The 25216-nt window shown below is 39.0% G+C and overlaps 1 pseudogene; it reads left to right on the forward strand.

Annotated features, from left to right (window-relative positions):
- The first annotated feature begins 24467 nt into the window (after window positions 1–24467).
- On the forward strand, window positions 24468–24570 carry LOC131998219 (U2 spliceosomal RNA; annotated as a pseudogene).
- The last annotated feature ends 646 nt before the right edge of the window (window positions 24571–25216 follow it).

Raw genomic sequence — 25216 nt, forward strand, 5'->3', positions numbered from 1 at the left:
GCTTAATTTATGATGGGGTTCTATGCGGTAGTTTTAACCACCATCACTCACAACTTCGCTTCTTCTTCATAAAGAGTAATGAACATTGTCTAGCAACTTGATGTGTCGGTTCTGACGAAAAATATGCTGGACAAAAAATTATTGAAACAAGCTCTACTCGTGGTCTAGTGAAAAGAAACGGAAGTGTGTATAATTATGGGAACGTGCTGATAGTCTTGAAGATTTTGCGAATTAAGCGACTACATTGTATTTATAAAGTGAGATCATCTGAGTTTAAGTGCCTGCGAATGATTTTTTTGATTGTAAAAATCTAAAAAAATAAGTTTTGGCTTTCTATTCAAAAATCTTGTGTGGGAGAAGCAAATGTCCGTGTGTCATTGACATTCAAAGTTATTTTCCTCAGCAGAAAGTGCGTTCACTTATAATGATCAAAAACAATGATGAGTTTGCTATTCCTTGCCAATACCACAATTTATTTACTCTTTTACCCAGACAACAGACATCCGTTTTCTGCGATTTGTTTTTCATAAGATATTACGTGGCGGATGTTTAATAATAATAATTTAAAAGGTAGCGGGATTAATATTAAATCTTGTCTCTCAACTTAGATATAGGGAGCCGGGAAATGTTAAATATCCCTTAAACTTTGCTTTACAGTGAGAAAGAGACGAATGACTTCTCCCATCTTAATGAGTGCTGCAGATTGAAGTTTTAGCTCCATAATAAGGGACATAATATTTATAGCCGAGTCTGAACACTGAGCGACACCTTTTCGTAAATAAGTTTTACATGGCTGAAGACCTCACAAATATTGCCAGCACTATTAAAGGTATAAAGTGCGCTGGTATATCAGTTGGTAGCGAGCTCGTTGCAGAGAATGTGCATTCGATTCCTATACGGAGGCTGTCTGTTGCTACAGTGATATCACATTACACAAAAATTGCCTAAGTAAGTTTGATTTCAGACTGCCTCTATACTCATAGAAAGAAATTTGCTGAAAACAGCAAACACTGTCTAATGAATATAAGCTGTTAATTTTGCTGCTTTTATAGCAGTAGTTCTGCTTTTACAGCGGTAGTTCTGCAATTTCAGAGTAGTAGGCTTATTGCTGAAAAGTCTATTGTTTGCTAAAAATGACTGCTGTTTAATTATAAAGGGTATGTCGAAAGAAACAAGTAAAAACGTACTAAGTTCGGCCGTGCAGGATAACCCCCAGCATATATAAATTAATCATTCTCTTTAATAACAACTCCACTACCATATCCATAATAATATGCAAATGGGAGCTGGTAAGAAATATACACCCAGAAAAATTAGTCTGCTGATATCAGCAAACACTGTCTGCTGATATTAAATTAAAAATTTTAAATAAAACCTTTCAACATTTTTGAACTTCCAAACAACAATTGAGGCATTTGCAATATATAAATAATAACAAGAAAAAAAGGCATTTAGTTCGGCTGGGCCGAACTTTGGATACCCACCACCTCGTAAACCCCCTTTTGTCACAATGCGGTGAAAATTAGATAATTTTAGCACCCAAATTCGGCACGGACATTGAGTGGTCTAACAAAAATAACTCATTGATCAATTTTGTGGAACAAAATATTGGTCTTTTTGGCAGCTTTATCCAAATATAAACCGATCTGAGCCATATTAATGTCAAATATCGGGAGGTTCAAAAACCACTCACTGTTTCTAATTTCAGCGAAATCGGGTAATAAATAAAGCTTTTATGGGCTTCAGGCTCCTTATCGGCAGATCTGTCTATAAGGCAGCTATCTCTAAATGTAGTCCGATCACAACCATATATAAGTCAGATGTTGGGAGACCTAAACCTACCCACTGGTTCAAATTTCAGCGAAATGGGGTAATAAATAAAGCTTTTATGGGCTTCAGACCCCTTATCGGCAGATCGGTCTATATGACAAGTATATCCAAATATTATCCCATCAGAACCATATTTGGGTCCTATATTGGGAAGCCTAAAACTACTCATTGTTTCAAATTTCAGCAAAATAAGGTAATAAATAAAGCTTTTATGGGCTGCAGACTTTTTATCGGGAGATCGGTCTGAATGGCAGCTATATCTGAATACAGTCCGATCTAAACCATATTTGGGCCCTATGTGTCTCACTGTTCCCAATTTCAGTGAATCCGGTAATAAATAAAGCTTTTGTTGGTTTCAGACCTTTTATCGGGAGATCGGTCTATATGGCAGCTATATCTATGTATAGTCTGATCTGAATCCTATTTGTGTCAGATGTCAGGAAGCCTTAAACTACTCACTATTTCGAATTTAGATATAGCAGCTATATCTAAATATGGTTCGATTTGGCCCGTTGATGTGTGCCAAATTCCAGCTCAATATCTCAATTTTTGAATGCTGTATATTGATTAAAACAGACGGACGGACAGACACACGAAAATCGTTAAATCGTCTTAGAATTTTACAACGATCCGAAATATATATACTTTGTAGGGTCGGGAATTGATATTTCGATGTGTTGCAAACGGAATGACTAAATTAATATAGCCCCTATCCTACGGTGGTGGGTATAAAAATTGGCAATTTTTGGCGTAACATTTTTATTTAAAGGCATAAACATACTTATTTAAATTCGATCAAAAATTAGAAAATTGTACAAAATTAAAAAAAAATTTTAAGTTATATGCTTGTTAAATTGAAAAATAAGATGGTATATAAAAATTTTTGAAATATTTACATTTTTGAGCTTTTTTAAATTTGAAAACAACAGAAAATGTTTGCTGTTATAGCAACAAATTACTGCTGTCCCATTTTCAGCAGACTTTCTGCTGTTTCAGCAAACATTTTTGCTGTTTTTACTAACAAATTTTTATGAGTGTATTTCATTCAGGTAACGAGAACTCTCGGGCACAAATCCATTTTTATGGGATTAAAAACTTAAATTGGTAGATCGGTTTATATGGCAACAATAACCAAATATAGTCTGATCTGGATCATATGCTGATCGTATGACGGGAGGCTTAATACAAGTCATTGTGTCAAATATCAGCGCAATCGGGTAATAAACGCAGCTTTTATGGGCTTAAAACCCTTAATCGGCAGATCGGTCTATATGGCAGCTATATCTAAATTAAGACTGTTCGGAACCATACTTAAGTCGGATGTCAGGAGGTTTAAAACTACTCACTGTTTCTAATTTCATTGAAATCGGATAATAAATGCGCCTGTTACGAGATTAAGACCCTAAACCGGCATATCGGTCTATATGGCATTCGGTTTGAGTACTGGGGCCTCTAGTACAACTTTCTGTTTTAAATTTTAACGAAATCGGACAAAAATTTCGGCTTTTACGGGCTTAAGACCCTAAATCGCCAGATCGGTCTATATAGCAGCTATATATATATATTGTCCGATTTGACCCATTCAAGAACTTAACCTGAGTTTAGAAGAAATACGAGTCTGTGCAAGACATAACAAAACACTACATGCAAAATTTTAGCCAAATCGGGCTCAAGAAGTCAAATCTTGAGATTGGTTTATATGGGAGCTATATCAGGTTATAGACCGATTTAAACCGTACTCGGCACAGTTGTTGGAAGTAACAAAAACACCACGTGCAAAATTTCAACCAAATCAGACCACAATTGGGGTTTCCAGGTTCTAAGGAAGTCAAATTGGGAGATCGTTTTATATGGGAGCTATATCATGTTATAGACAGATTCGAACCGTACTTGGCACAGTTGTTGGAAGTCATAACAGAACACTACATGCAAAATTTTAGCCAAATCGAACAAAAATTGCGGCTTCCAGGGAATCAAGGAGTCAAATCGAGAGATCGGTTAATATGGTAGCTATATCTAACTCTGTACCGATATGGCCCATTTGCAATCCCCAACGACCTACATCGATAGTGCAAAATTTCAAGCTAGCTTTACTCGACCTCTATCGTGATTTCGGCAGACGAACGGACATGGCTAGATCGATTCAGATCGACTAGACGAATATTTCGAGATGTTACAAACGGAATGACTAGATTAGTATACCCCCATCCTATGGTGGTGGGTATAAAAAATGCCTGAAGTAATCAAAACAAGTAACAGGCAAGCATTAAAAATAGCATACATATTTTTTTCAACAGATATTTTTACTTAAAACAACAGATTTTGTTTACTAATTTTGCTAACCGAAATGTTTGCTAATACTGCAGCTCTGTATGTTTGCTGAAACAGCAGTTATATCTGCTTTCCCATTTTAGGCAAACAAAAGAGAATGGATAAGAATTGCTATGATTTTGGAGCTATACCTAGTAATTTACACATTGGGACCAAACTTGGTTTGGCTGTTGGAAACTATAAATCATTGAGCAACATTTCAGCCAAATCGGATTATAAATGCTTCCTTTGGTGGCTCAAGAAGTAAAATCGGAAGAGCTGTCTAAATGAAACCATTGAGCAACATTTCAGCCAAATCGGATTATAAATGCTTCCTTTGGTGGCTCAAGAAGTAAAATCGGAAGAGCTGTCTAAATGGGAGCTATATCAGGTTAAGGATCAATTCAGACCATATTTGGCAAGTATATTGAAGGTCATAAAAGAAATCGTTGTATAAAATTTCAGCCAAATAGGATATGAATTGCGCTTTCTGAAGGCTCAAAAATTATAATGAGGAGATCAGTTTATTCGGAGTTATATCAGGTAATGAAGCGATTTAGACCATACTTGGCTCAGATGTTGGTAGTCAAAACAAACCACTTCATGTAAAACTTCACACAAATCGGGACGGAATTGCGCCCATTAGAGGCTCAAGAGGTCATGATCCGGGATTAGTTTAAATGGCAGCTATATCTAAATATGGTCCGATATAGCCATTTACAATCTTAACCGACCTTTACTAATAGGAAGTATTCATGCAACATGTCAATGCGTCAAGCTTTATTTCTTCAAAAGCTAAAGTGCTTTCGACAGATGGGCGGACAGGGCTAAATCGACTTAGAATGTCAAGACGAGCAAGAAAATATACTTTGTTACATCTCAGATCAATATTTCGATGCGTTACTAACGGAATGATGAAATTAGTATAGCCCCATAATTAATAATTAAAACAATAACTGAATTACTTACTGGTTTTTATTGACCTTTCAAAAAAGTAAGATTCTCTGGCCTACTTTGTATGTGCCTTAGAAATTCTTGTGGTCTTCTCGTGTACCTGGAGCCATTTGACTGTTGCTTTAATGGTTTTTTGTTGTTGGACATATGAGTATTTTTCTGCCTAAGGCTCAGTATGCACTTCAAGCGAAATTTTCGATAGCAAACACATGGTGACAAATAACTATGCATTCGTTAGGCCAATTTGCCACATTTTTACTGGTGATAAAGCATGTATTTGTCAAAACTAAGCGTTATTGTGTATAAATAAATCCATAACGCGACGCAAAAATTGATAATAGAAAAGTTTTCTTTCAATGAAATATCAAAAATTCTACATTTATGGCTAACGTTCGACATGTTGGAGTGAAACGTTATACAGTTAAAATATTAATAAAATATCGAACAAAAGTGTCTGCCGTAAGTACGTCCTAAACGTTTTATGTGTTTGAATGTAGGGTTCCCTGCTTTCGTATGGTCACATGCGGGACACATATCAAAGACGTTGGTATCATTGCTAGATTAATGGGAATTGAGGCTAATGGCAAAAATTTGAGTTGACCCATAACGCTATAACGTCAACGAAAAATCTAAACCAATACGATGTCGAAACTAAACAATAAGCGGAGCATTTTCGAAGTTTATGACGTTTACTACTTTTTATACGTTTTATACAATCCAGATCGTGAGAAGATGAGGCTATTACTGAAAGGAAGTAAGAAGGTGGTCAGTATAGCTATTGGTATCATAACGGGACGCATAGGACTACGAGCTCACTTATGTAAAATCAGTGCGGCAAGTGATAGCATGTGTAGGGCATGCGGGGAATATGATGAGACGTTGGAGCATTTCCTTTGTCATTGCCCGGCTTTCGCGTCTAACAGATACCGGCACTGAGGTGGGGACACAATACCAGACATGAACCAACTTAGGGGAGTGGTATTGAAAACAATTTAAGATTTTGTAAGTAGCACGGACCAACCTAACCTAACCTATACAGGTATATGATGTTTTCGACGTTTACAACTCTTTGACAGTCGAAAACCTAAAAACCTAATTATGAAGCCTGCATAATTAATCACGGACCGTCCAATTTCCATATATGTTGTCATCAAGGTTTTTTTTACCTGCTCTTGTTTTTATTCTTCTGAATTTGTCAACAATTGAAGCGACTTTAGCTGGAACTTATGATAACTGTAAGGTGTGCTATCGATTATTTTGGGATAGTTGGTTGAGTTGTGATGCAATCAATTCTTACATTCAGCAGCCGGCGTATTGCCGGGGTAGCTGACAAAGTCGTAATGTTAAACATTTAATCCATCGCAGACCCTGTTCCTTAACCTTTTTTAGACCACTACCCCTTCTTCTGTGTCAATCGCTTTGAGACCTTACATGAAAGAAGCTTTCGGTTCCTTTATAAATAATAGGTACTCTCGGTTGTTGTTGTTGTACAGTTTGTTGTGTTCTATCTTTCGTCTGCTTGATGCTGTTGAGTGTCCAGATCCAGAAACACTGCGACTAAGATGGGTGCGTCCAGAAGGATCTGGGTCTGAGTAGAGTGGGTCTGGCTGGGCAGTTAAACAGTTTAGGTTTGTCGTGTGGGCCCTTGTCACAATCGTGACATACATCTTGCACGTTGGAATCTATCCTTGCTCTTTAGGAGTTGAGGCGGTTGCATCTGCCGGAACGTTATTGAGCCAGAACTTCTCTGGTTTGCCGGGGGAGGTCAATTTCTTCAGGTGCAATGGAAGGCGGTCGTTCTCCAAGGACTATATTCACCCGGTAGCTATTTACCACATCTGCAACCGTGTCTGTATGAATGTTGTCTAGACCCGCTTGATATGCGACTTGATCAAAAAGTTCTCTCTTGTAACGCTGAACCTCATGACCTAGATCATGTAGATCTACCTTAAAGCTTCTGGGCGGTGGATATCTATCCACAAGTTGATGATTTGGATGGTCTCTGCAATAACAACCCAAAAAGTATTGCTTGGACAGCATGTAGGTATGTCTTCGCATTGGTAAGATCTTTGTCTCCTGATGGAGGTGGTCCACATGAGAACTGAGGAGACAGCCCATCGCAGTTCGGAGGGCAGCATTCTGACAGATCTGAATATTATTCCACTGCGCGTCACAGAGCTGACGAGACCACACTGGCGCTCCGCATAACTTATCACAGACCGACCAATTGCATTGTACGTGGTCAACAAGGTTTCTTTGTCTGCACCCCAAGTGCTCCAGCAATTGACTTGAGGATCTTGTTTTTACTTTTGACTTTATAGCAAATTGCTGTGGTATGTGGGGAGAATGTGTAAGAGCTGTCAAATGTGACGCCAAGTATTTTGGGACACTTCACATCACAGTCAACTCAGTATTCACCTCTCGCGTATTTGTAATGGAGAATGTGGCTGAAGATATGAGGCAAGTTCGTTGAGGTAGATCTTCAACATATCGCAGATGTCAACAATAGGTGGGGGCCTGTTACCATGATCGTACAATCGTCCGCATATGATACGATCTCTATGCCGTCTGGAGGGGTTGGAATGGAGGACAGGTAGAGGTTAAACAGGGTCGGAGAAATCACCCCGCCTTGGGGATCTCCCTGTATCACTCTACGATACTTTTACTTCTTATCACTAAATTCCACAAATGACTGGTGACCACACAGATAATTCTCGACCAAGCGTTTCAGGCCTTGCTGGAGGGACGTGTTGGCGATGTTCTCAAATAGTTTGCGATGGCTGATCATGTCGAATGCCTTCGATAGGTCCAGTGCCACGAGGACCGTCCAATCACATGGGCTGACTGACTGAAGCCACGGCAAATGTGTGCGGTGATGGCATGCAAAACAGTTGTTGTGCTATGCAATCTTCGAAATCCATGCAGATGCTCGGTGAATGGAAATTCTACTACGAGGTTCGGGCGAGCTATATCCAAATCTAAACTGATGTCTTCCAATTTCAATGGGCTTTGTCCATACCCCAAAATTTATGCCTGTGCCAATTTTTAAAACATTTGGATGAAAATTGCGACCTGCACTTTGTTTTCAAAATTTACATGTACAGGCAGACAGATGGACATAGCTAAATCGAATCAGAAAATGATTCTGAGTCGATCAGAATACTTACCAATAGGTCTATCTCTCTCTCAAATTTACTAACTAATAATACCCGGTGCTACAGTAGTGGTGTAGGGTTTAATAATCATTGGCTATTAGACTGAAAATTGTTGTTTTCGCCTTTATATCCATTTTGCCAAATGCAGCGGGATTATCCATCTTTATGCAAAATGTTAATTTTGCCCATGAACATTCCACTAAGGAACAGGGGCAAACTTCTCACATATAAATGAGTGGTGTCCGATTCATGTTTAAGCCCAATGAAAAGGGACCTCCTTTTTATAGCCGAGCCCGAACGGCGTGCCACAGTTCGACACCTCTTTGGAAAGAAGTTTTTCCTGGCATAGTACCTCACAAATGAAGGGGAAACCACCGCTGAAATTTTGATACATTGTTCCACGAAAACTCCAGTTTTCAAAATTGCATCCACGGAACTGTCAAATTTGCTTGGGCTGATTTTCTCGAAGAGGACAACAATCATCCAAAGGACCTATCATTGCATAGGTAATCCTATTGATATAGTCTTTAAGATCTACACTGCTTGCGATGTCCAAAGCGTCTGGTTCAAGCCTTCATAGGAGTAGCCTTCCCAGTTGGTTTTCACCTTATTTAGGAAGCTTATCGAAATAGGCGCTGAGCGTGGTGTTCTAAGCCTAATGTAGCGATGGTCCGAAAGGAGTGTTCCATAGAGGCATTACAATCCTGCACCTCGTCAATCAGATTTTCCAAATACTCGTATATTGTCAAATCCTCCGTAATCATGTTAACAAATGTAGCTGTGTTACCCGTTCTAAGTTTTATTGGGTCGTTAGAACAGGTGTTATTAGGTCGTTGTTATTCAAGAATTCTGAATGTGGTGAGAGTTAGTATAGCACTCTAGTAGGCAACGAAGTGCCTGTTTGTTTTGCTTACCAATCCTTACCAATCGTTGCAGCTCCGACATAGGTTGTGGTTTCGGAGAGCTGAATGGCATATATAGTGAGAGCCATGTATACTCCACCATCTCCCAGTCTCAGCTCTGTTATATCCGATGTTGACAACACTGGCGGAAAATATAACTTAAAATTTTATGCGAAAAAAAAACAGGCTATCAGTAATTTCCGTTTTTGCAAAGAATAGTTGTTAGTTTACATGGCTCAGCCCAGTAACCTCCGTATTAAAGCAATATGTATCTGACCATTGCCGATTCCTTGCCTAAGACTGGGTATTGCATGCGCATTGTCGCGAAATTGCTATCCCATCCTTTAAAGAGCATTAACGCCTTTGTATGTTGGGGAATATCCCTTTTCCTCACCAAGTAGAGCTTTGTGCCCTCACAGTGTTCATTCGTCCAACAAATTTTGTTAGGGTATAAATACAACCTGCTGTAGCGAACCTCAATATCAGCAAGTTCCTACTGAACTCGTACCTCATGATTTCAAAGGGTTGTTGCTGTTCAGTGTTTCCAGATCTACACTTTAACCAGATCCTCCACTTACTACTGACGATCTGATGGAATCTAACAGGGATGCACTTGCTGATGTCAATGACTGCATACGACGGCTCTCCCCTGGCTCCTTTGTGATGGAGGAGGGCTTCTTTCTTAAAAAGCGACCATCTCGCTCATTCGTAGTGGCTGTGGCAACCTTTTGGAAGTCAAAGCCTTCCCTGGAGACTCAGAGCCTGTGAGCGCTCCATTTGTATATATTACAACATTGTCTCCATCCGTCGCATACCGTCCTGTTTGATGTAAACAACATGTTTTTGTTGTATTACTTCAAAATCCTTATAGTTTTAAAATGTTGTTAAAGTCACCTTCTTCTGCATTCTGTGATGGCAATAATGATATATCGAGTGTAGACTGTATCATACACCTTTATTACACGCTTTTTAATCCTTTCATCTTGAAGTGTTCATTTTAATGAGTTGCTCACGTTTTTGTTTATTTTTTTTTTATTTTCTCATTATTATTGTTGTTGGCTGTTTTCTTTTTTTCGTATTTGGGTCCCAGCAGAGAATTTCGTCCAGTAAGATGAGCTGTTGTGCATAACATCACATCTATAAAGGAGAACATCATGCGAAGAGCCTAGTAGTTAATAGGTACATGGCTGAGGCTGATGACGATGACAACGACAACGACCTGTAGCCTGTAACCACATTGTCGTGGCGAGAAGAGGGCTTGGCCAAGATAACACACATATGATATGCTACAGAATTTTTGTCTGACTTAGTTAACAACTTTGTGTGGTCACCAGAAACACTGAATGCTGCTAAACTTGTTAGCCTCCAAGCGATATGCGTGAGAGCCACAAAACCACAAGAATAGAACGAACCATGCCAACAACTGGACGCAAGGAGCTAAAGGAGCGGACAGTGAAGTGGTGTAGCCACATTATACTAGCCATACGTTCGCACTTGTGGCAAGCATGTTGTAGTTTAGTTTAGTTACCCAAAAGCCTATAAAATGATGGTATTTATAATACCAAAGTGGGTAAGTGATGTTGGAAAACCAGACGCCAGATGATACCAGACTCAACACTTTGGCTTTTCCAATAACATTGGCTACTTGGCTATTGTCCATGGCAATCTGAAAGAAATATAGAATCCAAATAATGAAGATGCAACATGTTATGAAAGATGAAGTTTGAAGAGAGTCTTAAAGCTAATTTTTCCTAATAAACTTTATTTATTGCAGAAAAATAAACTTTAATAATTGCAGAAAAATCCTTAAATCCTGGTCTTAATGGGAATTATATAACATATTGGGCTTAATTCCTAAATCTATATTTCAGCAAATTCGGAACATATTATTTCTTTGTGTCAAAAGTCGAGCAATATTTACTCGACTCTGACTCTGGCATGATTGATTGACTCCGACTTCGACCATTTTTTTATAAATTTTTTGAACAATTTTTTTATACCCTACACCGCTACTGTGGAACAGGGTATTATAACTTAGTGAATTTGTTTGTAACACCCAGAAGGAAGAGAGATAAACCCACGGATATGTATACCGATCGACTCAGAATTACTTTCAGATTCAATTTAGCTATGTCCGTCTGTCCATGTTAGTTTGTATAAAAAGTATGGGTCGCAATTTTCATCCCATCGTCTTCAAATTTGGCACAAGCGTTTTCTTGGGCCTATAGACGAAGCCTATTGAAATTGGAAAAATCGGTTCAGATTTGGATATAGCTGTCATACATATGTTCGTCCGATTTGGACTAAAATTGCAATTATATCGTCATTTGTAAACCGATTCTTAAGAAATTTGCACGAGGGATTCTCTTATAAGTATTATAGAATTTTATTGAAATCCGTTCAGATTTAGATATAGCTCCCCATATAAATGTTCGTCCGATTTGGACAAGTATTGCAATAATTTTGTCATTTGTTAACCGATTCATAGGAAAATTCGCACAAAGGCTTCCCTTTTGACTTCCGATATAGCTATTGAATATAATAGCAATCAGTTCAGATTTGGATACTTACTTTACTTTAATTGGCTACGACAGAACACTTGTTCCACTAGCCGAACTTAGAATGGCGTTCTAAGCGCCTCGATCTTCTGCGCTCATTCTAAAATCTCTGACACCAAGTTTCGAGGTGTCTCCCACCACTTGATCTTTCCATCGGGCTTTTGGTCTTCCCAGTTTGCGTGTACAACAGTGATTGCCTTCAAAAGACTTCTTTGCTGAAGCTTCTTCATCCATTGTGACAACATGACCTAGCCAACGCAGCCGTTGTATTTTGATGCGTGTAACTATGCTATCATTGTCATACAGCTCATACAGCTCGTGGTTCATGCGACACCTTTATTCTCCATTTACTCAAACTGGTCCATATATATTGCGAAGAATCTTTCTCTCAAATCCTCCAAGCACTGCCTCATCTGCTTTCACAGGTACACATGCCTCAGAACCATATAACAACACGTGAACTATCAGTGTCTTGTATAGTGTAGTTCAGATTTGGATATAGCTCCCATATATATTTTTTTCCAATTTTTGGTAATACTCAATAATTTTGTAATATGTTAACCGATCTTCACAAAATTTGGCACAAAGATCTCTGACAACTCTTCCGATGACTAATGAATTTCATTGACATTTTTTCAGTTTTAGATATAGCTCCCATATATATGCATCTCCCGATTTTCGCTGTTAAGGCTTTTGCTAACGCATTTATCAATCGATCTTTTCAAAAATGTCCACAACGATTTCCTCTATGGCTCCTACAATATGTACGGATTTTGATCGAAATTCTAAATATCAAATTTAAGCAAATTTTAAATTCGACGACTTAGCCTGCATACCCAATGTGGTGCAGGATTTTAAAGGTCGGCTTCGTCCGACTTTAGCCCGTCCTTACTTGTTTGAAATTATAAATTTAAAAAATACATAAAAAAATCCTTTTATTTCCCAAGGCAATATGCTTTTTTAGCAAAACAAGTAAAAGCTTGCTAAGTTCGGCCGGGCTGAATGTTTGGAACCCACCACCAATTTATACAAAATAAATTTAGTTGAAGGGCATAATTTTATTCTACATACCAAACTTCTGTCAAATAAGCAAAAATTAAAGATCTAGAAGCTGAACAATGATGATCGAGAGACCGGATTACATGGGAGCTATATCAGGTTTTTGAGCGATTTGCAACGTACTTGGCACAGTTGTAAGAAGTCATAACAGAACACATGCAAATCGGACAAAAACTGCAGCTTCCAGGGGCTCAAGAAGTCATATCGGGAGATCGGTTAACATGGGAGCTATATCCAAATCTGAGCCGATATGGCCCATTCGCAATCCCCAATGACCTACATCAATATTAAGTATCTGTGCAAAATTTCAAGCGGCTAGCCTTACGGATGAATATGGCTAGATCGACTCAGAACATCGAGACGATCAATAATATAAATATTTTGAGGAATTAAAAACGGAATGACTAGATTAGTATACACCCATCCTATGGTGGTGGGTATAAAAATGGTTTCGAACTGCGTTTCTGTGTACGGGCTTTCAAACAGTTCAAAAACTGAGCTTGTTCAAATTTTTAAATATTTTCATACCCTAGACCACTATTTTCGTAGAAGAAAGAAAGATCGACCCCTTAACAAGCACACCGATTGACTCAGAATCACTTTCAGTTTCGATTTAGCTATGTCCGTCCGATTGTCTGTCTGTCTGTCCGTCTGTGTGTCTGTCTGTCTCTCTTTCTGTCCATGTTAATTTGTATACAGCTCCATATATATATATATATATATATATATATATATATATATATATATATATATATATATATATATATATATATATATATGTATATATATATATATATATATATATATAGAAATCGGTACCGATTTTTTAGAGCTCTTGCAAGCGCATTTATCAGCCGATCCTCTCAAAATTTCGCACAACTCTTTCCTCTATGGCTCCTAAAATATGTACGGATTTTGACATAGAGAACAATTTTAATAAAATTTTTACACAAAATTTTGCAACTTTTAGGAAAAATTTTCTAAAGCTTAACATTTTAATGAAATTTTTTCCAAAAAATTTAATTTTAATAAAATATGTTTTAAAACATAAAATCCTAATGTAATTTTATCCAAGCGCAATAATTTAATGAATTTTTTTTTAACAAAATGTCAAAGATTTTTTTTAACAAAATTTTAATGCAATTTATTCTAGGTTACTTTTATTGAAATACTTTTTTAAAAACAAAAAAACATTTCAATCCAAATTTCAATGATATTTTTTAATACAATTTTAGTGCAATTTTTTTCTTTACACTAAATTCAAATGAAATTTTTTCTTAAGAAAACAATTTAAAAAAAGATCTTCAAGACAAGAATAACATTTTCTCTAAAAAGAATATGAGCATTAAAGTTCCGTAAAGAAAAATTTCCCTGAAATTTTGATTATTATAGCCTCCACCATAAGATGGAAGTGTACTAATTTCGTCATTCCATTTGTAACACCTCTTAATATTCATCTAAGATCCCATAAAGTATATATATTCATCACCGTCCATCTATCCGTCCGTCTGTCTGTCGAAAGCACGCTTACTTTCAAAGGAGTAAAGCTAGGCGCTTGAAAATTTGTATAAATACTTCTTATTGGTGTAGGTCGGTTGGAATTGTAAATGGGCCGTATAAACTGATCTTGGGTCTTGATTTCTTAAGCTTCTAGAGGGCGCAATTCTTCATTCACATATCGTGATGGTATGACTTTCAACAACTGTGTCAAGTATAGTCCAAATCCGTCCAAATCCTTATATAGCTGCCATATATACCGATCTGTTTCAATATGATTTCCAACAACTGTTCTAAGTATGGTCTACATCAGTCCATAACCATAGCAATTCTTATCTATTATCCACGCTTTTACTTGTAACGCCCACCACCATAGGATGGGGGTAATCTAGTCATACCGTTTGTAACACCACGAAATATTCGTCTAAGACCTCATAAAGTAGATATATTCTTGATCGTCTCGACATTCTGAGTCAATCTGGCCATGTCCGTCCGTCTGTCAAAATCACGATAGTGGTCGAACGCGTAAAGCTAGCCGCTTGAAATTTTGCACAGACACTTAAAATTAATGTAAGTCGTTGGGGATTGCAAATGGGTTCAGATTTCGATATAGCTCCCACATAAACCGAACTCCCGATTTGACATCTTTAACCACTGGAAACCACAAATTTTATCCAATGTACCAAAGACTTTGCATGTAGTGTTCGGTTATGACTTACAACAAATGTGCCAAAAACGGTCCAAATCATTCTATAACCTGATATAGCTCCCATATAAAACGTTATCTCGGTTATCTTTGTTTGGTTGCTAGAAGCCTTGTTTTTGCTGGTTTGACAGAGGATTGGTATGTAGAACAAATTTGTGCCCTTCAAATAAATTTATTTTGGAGAATCCATGGTGGTGGGTTCCCTACATTCGGTTCGGCCGAACTTAGCACGCTTTTACTTGTTATACCCTCCACCATAGGATGGGGGTATACTAATTTCGTCATTCAGTTTTTAACACCTCAAAATATGCGTCTGAGATTCCATAAAGTATATATATTCTTGATCGTCATGTCATTTTACGTCGATCTAGCCACGTCGGTCCGTCCATCCGTCTGTCTGTCGAAAGCACGCTAAGTTTCGAAGGAGTAAAGGGAGCCGCTTGAAATTTTGCACAAATACTTTTAATTAGTGTAGGTCTGTTGGCATTGTAAATGGGCCGAATCGGTTCATGTTTTGATATAGCTGTCATATAAACCGATCTTGGATCTTGACTTCTTGAGCCTCTAGAGAGCACTATTCTTGTCTGATTTGACTGAAATTTGGCACGTGGTGTTTTGTGATGATTTTCAACAACTTTCAAATCGGTCCATGTTTTGATGTAGCTGCCATATAAACCGATCTTGGGTCTTGACTTCTTGAGCCTCTAGAGGGTGCAGTTCTTATCCGATTTGGCTGTAATTTTGCACGTGGTGTTGTGGTATCACTTCCAACAACTGTGCTAAATTCAAATCGGTTCATAATTTGTTATAGCTGCCATATAAACCGATCTCGGATTTTGACTTCTTGAGCCGCTAGAGGGCGCAATTCTCATCCGATTTGGCTGAAATTTTGCATGAGATGTTTTTTTATGACTTCAAATAACTGTTCTAAGTATGGCGCAAATCAGTACATTAGCTGATATAGCTGCTATATATACCGATCTGGGATATTGACTTCTTGAGACGCTAGAGGGCGCAATTCAAATCCGATTTGATAGAAACTTTGTACAACGGCTTTTCTCATGACCTTCAACATACGTGTCCAATATGGTCTGAATCGATATCTAGCTTGATACAGCACCCATATGAACCGATCTCCCGATTTTGCTTTTTGAGCCCATACAAGGCGCAATTCTTATCCGAATGGACTGAAATATTACTCAGTGACTTCTACAATGTTCAGCATTTAATTCATTTATGGTCCGAAACGGACTATAACCAAATATAGCTCAAATAGCATAACAGTTCTTATTCAATATTCTCTGTTTGCCTAAAAAGAGATACCGAGCAAAGAACTCGACAAATGCGATCCATGGTGGAGGGTACATAAGATTCGGCCCTGCCGAACTTAGTTGTTTTTTTTTTTAATTTATTTATGGAATGGATGCATTTTGTTTGTCCGGAGTCGGAGACGAGATTATTTTCTCGACTCCAACTCCAGGCAAAATGGCTCGACACCGACCGACATCGCAGACTTTTGTGTTCTGTAAGGTTTATACGATACCTTTGTAAAACATCCTTAATCGAGTTTTACATATAAATATCTTTAGTTTATATTACAAAGTAATATATTTTCCCTTCAAACAAAAAAGAAGTTTAATCTTTAGTCAACTTTGTGTATAACCAGCAAATTATATGCCTGAAATGTTAAAAAAAATACAAAGAAATAGGTTTTTCTGTTAATATATTGCGTGCAAGCAAAACATCAAAAGGAGTTTGACCAAAAGCTAATATTATTTTTTACTTTTCTTTGAAAGCCTCGATTTCTTTCTGAGCAAAGAACATTAAGCCAAAGACCAACTGACCAAGTGACCGCCAGCTACCATGAACATTGAGCGACCAATGTCTCTATACTTCAACAACACCAAAAGTAGTCAACCACCACATCCTTTAGACTCATAGTAGTTATGACGGAGATAATGATGATAATTGTCTCCATAACCCAGAGCCAGACATGAAGTTTTAATGTTTGCTGTAAGAGAAGTTTCCTTTTTTTGCCCAGATCGGTGTTTGTTTTCATTTGCAACCCAGACTGCGAGTGGCTGGCGATTATTGTCTTTGGTAATAAGCCCTTGCAAATGCTTCTTAAAAGCCTACAGTCATGTTAAGTGTCTGTCTGCTTGCTGCCCGTTTGCTTGTTTGGATACAGAGAGTAGTAAAAAATCATAAAAACTACAAAGTGCATTTTTTTTTTTTGTCAAAGTAAACAAAGAATGTGGTAAAAGTATGTTGTTAAAAGGTCTACTCTGGGTGTGCGACGAATATATGACACTATAAGGCGTTAAGCTGACCACTATGTTGCATTCGATGCACCTATCAAACCAAAAAGTTGCATTAGAAAGCCTTGATGTAATGATAAGGGATGTCACATTTTTTCGACATAGTGATTGTTAGTTAAATAAACTATTTGACCATAAACAACACAAAAATAGAAAAATGTTTTAATTGTATATGCTGTGTCAAGGGTGATATTTTTATAGATACATGAACTAGCTGGCCCGGTGCTCTTCTACATACTAAACAGATAATTCTTTAAGAATTTTTAATTTGTTGCCAATATCAGTCCCTCCAAGATTCAGGTTAATTGATTTGTTTAGTCTATTTATTATTTACTTCCAAACCCGTTATTTACTGGAGACCACCGTAGCGCAGAGGTTAGCATGTCCGCCAATGACGCTGAACGCCTGGGTTCGAGTCCTGGCGAGAACATCAGAAAAAAATTTCAGCGGTGGCTTTCCCCTCCCAATGCTGGCAACATTTGTGAGGTATTATGCCATGTAAAACTTCTCTCCAAAGAGGTGTCGCTCTGCGGCACGCCGTTCGGACTCGGCTATAAAAGGAGGCCCCTTTTCATTGAGCTTAAACTTGAATCCGTCAGCACTCATTGATGGGAGGTGAGAAGTTTGCCCCTGTTCCTTAGTGGAATGTTCAGGGGCAAAATTGGCAAATTTGTAAAATCATCAAGATATCACTAAGAATACATCATTTTTAAAGACCCATATGTTTTTCCGTGTCGAAATCACCTAAATATGTGAGTGCAAAATTGTAAATAGAAGTCAGTGTGCAATATTTCAGTTCATTCGAATAAAAATTGCGCCCTGTAGGGGCTCAAGAAGCAAAATCGGGAGATCGGTTTATATGGGAGCTGTATCAAGCTATTGATCGATAGAGACCATATTAGACACGTATATTAAAGGTCAAGAGAGAAGCCGTTGTATTTGTATGTAATTTCAGCCAAATCGGATGAGAATTGCGCCTTCAAGAGGCTCAAGAAGTCAACATCCCAGATCAGTTTATATAACAGCTATATCAGGTCCTATACCCATTTGAGCCATACTTAGCATTGTTATTTGAAGTCATAACAAAACATCTCATGCAAGATTTCAGCCAAATCGGATGAGAATTGCGCACTCTATTTGGCACAAGAAGTCAAGATCCAAGATCGGTTTATATGACAGCTATACCAGATTATGAACCGATTTGAATCATACTAAGCACAGTTATTGGAAGTGATACCAAAACATCACGAGTAAAAATTTCAGTCAAATCGGGCGAGAATTGCGCCCTCTAGAGGCTCATGAAGTCAAGACCCAAGATCGGTTTATATGGCAGCTATATCCAAAACATGGACCGATTTCAACCATACTTAGCGAAGTTGTTGGAAGTGATGCCAAAACACCACCATGTGCAAACTGATATGGCCCATTTACAATCCCAACCGACCTACGCTTATAAAAAGTATTTGTGTAAAATTTCAAGCGGCTAAGTTTACTCCTTCGAAAGTTAGCGTGCTTTCGACGGACAGACAGACGGACATGGCTAGATCAACTTAAAATGACATGTCGATCAAGAATTTATATACTTTATGGGGTCTCAAACGAACATTTCGAGGTGTTACAAAAAGAATGTCGAAATAAGTATACGCCCTTTCTATGGTGGAGGGTATGAAAATGTAAAATCAAATGCCAACTGCCTTCGCAAATTGCAAAATACGAGGCCAATCCTGGCCAAAATTTCACCAAGTAAAAATTAAAACTCGTGTATCCCAGAAACCAGTGGGAGTATTGTATAGCTCAGGGAAACTTTTTTGTAGAGCTTTTCGAGCACTGTGCAGCAAAAAAAGAAATTGGAAATTTGAACCACCAATGAAGGCTGAGCTGCTTCAAAAATTTTTCTAAATGTCCGACCGCCTGTCAGTCCGTCCGTTCGTCTGCCGAAGGTACGTTAACTTTCGAAGGAGTAAAGCTTGACTTCTTGAGCCTCTAGAGGGTGCAATTCTTTTTCGATTTGGCTAAGATTTGGCATAAAGTGTTTTATCTGAAATTTTGCACATAGTATTTTGTTATGACTTCCAACAACTGTGTTTAGTATGGTTGAAATCGGTTCATAACCTGATATGGCTCCCATATAAACCGATCTTGGATCTTGATTTTTGAGCCACTAGAGGGCACTATTCTCATCCGATTTGGCTGAAAATGTTTTGTTATGACTTCTAACAACTGCGCTAAGCTTGGTTCAAATCGGTCCGTAACCTGATATAGCTGACATATAAACCGATCTTAAATCTTGATTTCTTGAGCCATTAGAGGGCGCAATTCTCATCCGATTTGGCTGATACCTTGCAAGAGAAGTTTTGTTATGAATTCCAATAATTATGCTAAATATGGTTTAAAATCGATATATAAACTGATATAGCTGCCACATAAACCCATCAAGGATCTTGACTTTTAAGCCTCTGGAGGGCGCAATTCTTATCCAATTTTCCAGCAATGGATCTTGGCATCTTGAGCCACTAGAAGACGCAATTCTTATCCTATTTGGCAGAAATTTTGTACAGCGGCTTTTCAGATGACCTTTAATATACGTGTCCAATATGGTCTGATTCGATCTATAGCTTGATACAGCTCCCATGTAAACCGATCTCCCATTATGGTTCTTGAACCCCTACAAGGCGCAATTCTTATCCGAATGGACTGAAATATTAACCAATAACCCAATATTACCCAATAACTATAGCCCTCAACATGCAATTCATTTATGTTCCGAATTGGACTGTAACTTGATATAGCTCCAATAGCATAACAATTTTTATCCATCATTCTTTTTTTGTGCCTAAAAAGAGGAACCGCGCAAAGAACACGACAAATGCAATTCATATTGGAGGGTATATAAGATTCGGACCGGCCGAACTAAGCACGCTCTTACTTGTATTTTTATTAGTTTTTTGTCGATTTTCTCCCCTGTACGTTGTTAAAAGTGCTTTCCCCCCGTTTATGCTCCGTCTTCTTTTATGCCTTTCACTTATTTAGTTGCTATGCGCCCTCTTGTTGGGTCCGAAAGTACCGTTTGGGTATCCTCATCATCCATTTCATAAAGCTGGATTGTACCTAATCAGTGTGTTGTTGATGGTTGAGTGGGAGTGAGGTTTGGACTTGCAGATATAGCGTCCCTGCCGAACCCATGGGTTTGGATGGGTTCCTGGTTCTGGACCGTTGACCACCTGCATTTTTGGCTCAATGGGTACGTAAATAAGCAAAATTCTCGATTTTGGATTGGAGATCAGCCAGAAGCATTGCAAGAGCTATCAATGCATCCCGAAAAAGTCACAGTTTGGAGCGGTTTATGGGCTGGTAGCATCATTGGACCGTACTTCTTCAAAGATGATGCGAATCGTGAGATGATATCTAACTTTTTTTTGCGAAAATGCAAGAGCTTGACTTACATGACGTATGGTTTCAACAAGACGGTGCCACACAGCACGCGTAACAATGGACTTATTGAGAGGCAAGTTCGGTGAACATTTTATTTCACGTTCGACACCGGCCAATTGGTCGCCTAGATCGTGCGATTTAATGACTATTTTTCTGGGGCTATGTCCATACGGACAAACCCGCTTCAATTGATGCATTGGAAGACAACACTGAATCATTTATTCGTGAGTTACCGGCCGAAATGTTGGAAAGAGTATGCCAAAATTAGACTAAGCGGATGGACTATTTGAGACGCAGTCACGGTCAACATTTGCATAAAATAATCTTCAAACATTATATTATATGGATAGTACTATCGATTCAAATATAGATTTCAGGAATTTTATGTGTTTTTATTGAAAAATATTTTATTACGTCACACAGATGTTGACCGCCATGGTTACTTCCCGAAAAACCTGCATAGAATGGGCAAATGCTCCTCAAGCTAGTGAATTTATGAGGAGTTAGAAGATGCAGACGATGTGGAACACACATTCTTCCACTGCGAGCGCTGGGTTGAAATTCGCAGGGAATCGGAAACTACGATTGGCGACGTTTCGCCTGGGACAATAGTCCAGAGGATGCTGGAAGACGAGAGGAAGTGGAAGGCGTTGATGAGATACGCCGAACAAGTACTGCGCAGGAAGATGGACCTAGACGCGGCGACGTAGAGTATGAATGCGGAGGTCTGGGCGCAGACATAATGAAGATGATATGGATAATCATCAGATATGGGGTCCACCTCGAAGTTATGCGAAAGCGGTTCCGAGGTGGAATTAATTCCCAGGGGTGATACAGGGTGCGATTTTAGTCGGTATCGATGGTAACGGAGAGTGGCATAAAGCGAGAGATGTACTCGTCATATTTTTCCATCCTCAACCGCAAAAAAATATCCTGGACAAGTATTGCCTCAAAGAAGTTTAAATTTTTGCCCGAATTTTGGCAAGTGAAGTGCACATATGTCCTTTACTAAGTTCGTTTGAGTGAATTTTTAGCAGGACCCATGGTGGTAGATTTCCTAGATTCGGCCCTACCGAATTTAGCACATTTCTACTTGTTTCAATTCAAGAACTTGGGAAACGAACCAAAAGTTTTTTCTTAACCAAACAAATAAATGCACCGCTTGTAGGGTCCTAGCTACATGGGTAACAAAATTAAAAGCCATGTACGTATCACAATGATGGAGCACACCACATACACCCATTTTTCAGAACATTGCAAACGTTTTTGTTCCCCACAAATGTCCACCAAAATATGGCGAATACCATAAAGTCTACGCCAGAGCAAGAGTTGTAAAAATATTTGAAAACAAATTTGCTTTTTACTGCGGTGCTTTTTTCCTGGCTTTTCCCCATTTTAATAGATTTTGAATTTCCAGAAGGAAAACAAAGCAAAAGGTGATATTGAAAGAATTTCCCTCTTCTTTTCTTGGTTGGGGAGAAAAGTCTTCTATGGCAAAATGACTTTGACTTTTACAATTTGTTAAATTTCCTTGGATATTTGGTGGTATTTGTCTTAAAGAAAATATTACTGACCTATAAAGAATAAGCCTTTGTTGTGTGCAAGTTTTCATTTTGGTTTGTTGAAAGGGGGCGGAGGGAGCCCCAGACCCAAATGTTCCCATCCTCAGTGCTCATGGTGGTGTGGTGCATGTGTGTGTGTGGGGGCCAACATGTATCCCATTGATAATTCTTGTGTTCATTTTCCGTTTGGGCTATGACCCAAACCTCTTCCGTCGTTGATTGGCGCGATTCGCAATAAATTTACGCATCCAACAGCTGGCGTAGAGTAGCAGCAGCAGGATTTGGCAGCTGTTGCCGTTGTGCTTGTTTGGTTTGGTCATGCTTATGCGAGTGTGCTGAGTGTTTACTTTGGTGGCTGCGCCTGCGCAAAACGCCTCTAAGCATTTAAACACGGCACAGGTTCATAAAAGGTTACCTGGCCATTGAGGTAAATATGAAATCTTAAAAATGTCATCGAATGTTTTGTGATGAAAGCCATTAAAGTGCTTAGAAGCGACTGGTTAAATTAATGAGCGTTTGGGAACTATGGCGGGAGAATTTTCAAGAAAATGCCTATCTCTCTAATATGGCTAAACAAAGTATAGTTTGCTTTTCTGGCGAAAAGCATTCATGCCATGTGAACATTTTCTGGGAAAATTAAAGAAACACCAGTCGTGTTGTGCACTTAATTAACAAAAGAAGTTGTCATTATAGGTTTACAGAATGTCGACTTATTAAATTTCGGACCTTAGGAAGTACATACTATTTATTTGTGATTAGAGAAAAATCGAAAGAGAATCCAGCAAATCCTCTTTGTCTGCTTGTTATCTCTTGTTGTCACGCCATACTTAACAAAGCTAAAGGTATTGAGCTGAAAGTTGTTTCACAAAAAAAGGAACAGATTACAAAATATAAAGAATTTTTCCTTAGTTGAAGGATTACGAATGGTAAATAATGTCATTATTCATAAATTTAAGCCGCTATATGTTCTTGGCAAAATTCCAAGACAATAGAGCCATGTTTGCTGTCTGTCTGTCAGTTGTAACATTGAACAGATCCGAATTTATTCCGTACACATACCTTTCAGTAATAGCCTCGTCTTCTCACGATCTGGATCCCCCAATAGGATTTTCGCCGTCCTACCGACCGTTTCGCTGTTCCACAATGTTGCATGCGCACTCATCGCCCACTCCCTTAACTCGGACTGCGTCGACCCGAAAGGCTTCGGGTTAACCAAGTTTATTGACGGCAGTCCTCTGGCCTTCACCGCCAATTCGTCTGCCCTTTCATTTCCCCTTACTCCGTTATGGCCCGGCACCCAAACGATGCGGATTTTGCCATCCTCAGAGAAGGCGTTAATTTCATTCTTACACTGCAAGACTGTTCGTGACCTTACCGTCCTGGTTGTTATTGCACTTATGGCAATTTTACTGTCGGTAAAGATGTTCACACTCGACGTCCTCGCGTTAGCACCATACCGTATTATGGTCAGGCAGTCTAAAATAGAAAATAGATCTCAGTCCCTGGGTTCTCAATGTAAACCCCCAGGCCCACTCTGTTCTCTAGCTTTGATCTATCCGTGTAATATGATCTTCCAGATAGGGTTCCGTCAATCCAAGACTGTGCCGATTGCAGCAGTGCTTCGCACTCGACTTCAAGGTTCATCTCAGGTACCCGATCGGAAACCTCTTCCCTTCCTTCCATATTTCCTATCGTCGCCTCGATTATACCGCGATGGTATGAGCTGCTCCCATCCTCAATCCATTCTTCCATCGCCATAAGTCTCATAGCCGCAGTGGCTATCTCACACTTAATGTGTATGTCAATAGGTCGGATATCTAGAATAGTCTCCAGTGCCTCATCGCTCCGCCTATGCCAAGACAACATGTTCTCTGAACCTGTTGTATGGTCCTTATGTTGCACTTTTTTTCCATAGCAGTCCACCAAACTACTGAGGCGTAAGTAAGTATTGGTCGAATCACGCTCCTGTAGATCCAGTGGACTATCCTAGGATTCAAGCCCCATTTCGAGCCTACGGCCCGTAGACGTAGTGCCCAACATCTGTGAACCTTCTCAGTTCGCTCCTGAATGTGACACTGCCAATTCAGTTTCCTGTCCAAGATCACACCTAAGTATTTGACAGCGTCAGATATCGAAATCATCTTATTGAGGAAACGTGGCCCACCTTCGTCTTCCTCGTGAACAGGCGCTTCTCGGCCTTATGGCTAAGATCAAAGTGTATTATCTGTTCTTATCAGCTTAACCTTTTGTCTTAATGCACAATGGCAGTTCCGTACCATGACTTCCTTCAGCGCATCCATACTGGCATATGTTTTTGTTGTTGCTGTTGTAGCCACATTTTCATGTGGAGTTGGCGATCCTCGTTAAGCTCTTATAGGCGAGCAAGCTCGTTCCGGTCTATACGACCGATCGCTACGGGAACATGTTGGCCATTGGTAATTTAATGGCGCCAATAACTCCCCATGTGTTATCGAGCATCAGTATTTAAGCAAGAGCTGGTGCCACCCGGCCTCTCACTGAGACTCTTCACTCGATACCGCTGATTGCTAGCGACTGCAGTTGCAGCTAATCCGTATGGAGCATTCCACTATCCGCAACCTGGGAACGCGACCGGTAGCATCCATCTAAGCATCTCGTGATAACGAAGAACACCACTCAGATTGAAGTTCTAAGTTCCAGCCTGTGTGATGCTCATAGTTATATGCTCATAGGAATATGTTTTTAGTCCTTACCTGGCTCTCTGACACGCCCAAATAGACACGTCCAATAAAAGATGATGACAATTCTACGTTTACGCTGGCTCCACGATAAACAGGATTGGAGAGCCGCCATTTGCGGTCACAGCTGCCCATCCCATCACTTGAGATGGAAAATTACTTTGGGTGGCCGTTAGTAGGCTCAAATTTTCATATGTGCGTTCGGTTAAACACCAT

Source organism: Stomoxys calcitrans, chromosome 5, assembly GCF_963082655.1.
Source record: "Stomoxys calcitrans chromosome 5, idStoCalc2.1, whole genome shotgun sequence".
Lineage (NCBI taxonomy): Eukaryota > Metazoa > Arthropoda > Insecta > Diptera > Muscidae > Stomoxys > Stomoxys calcitrans.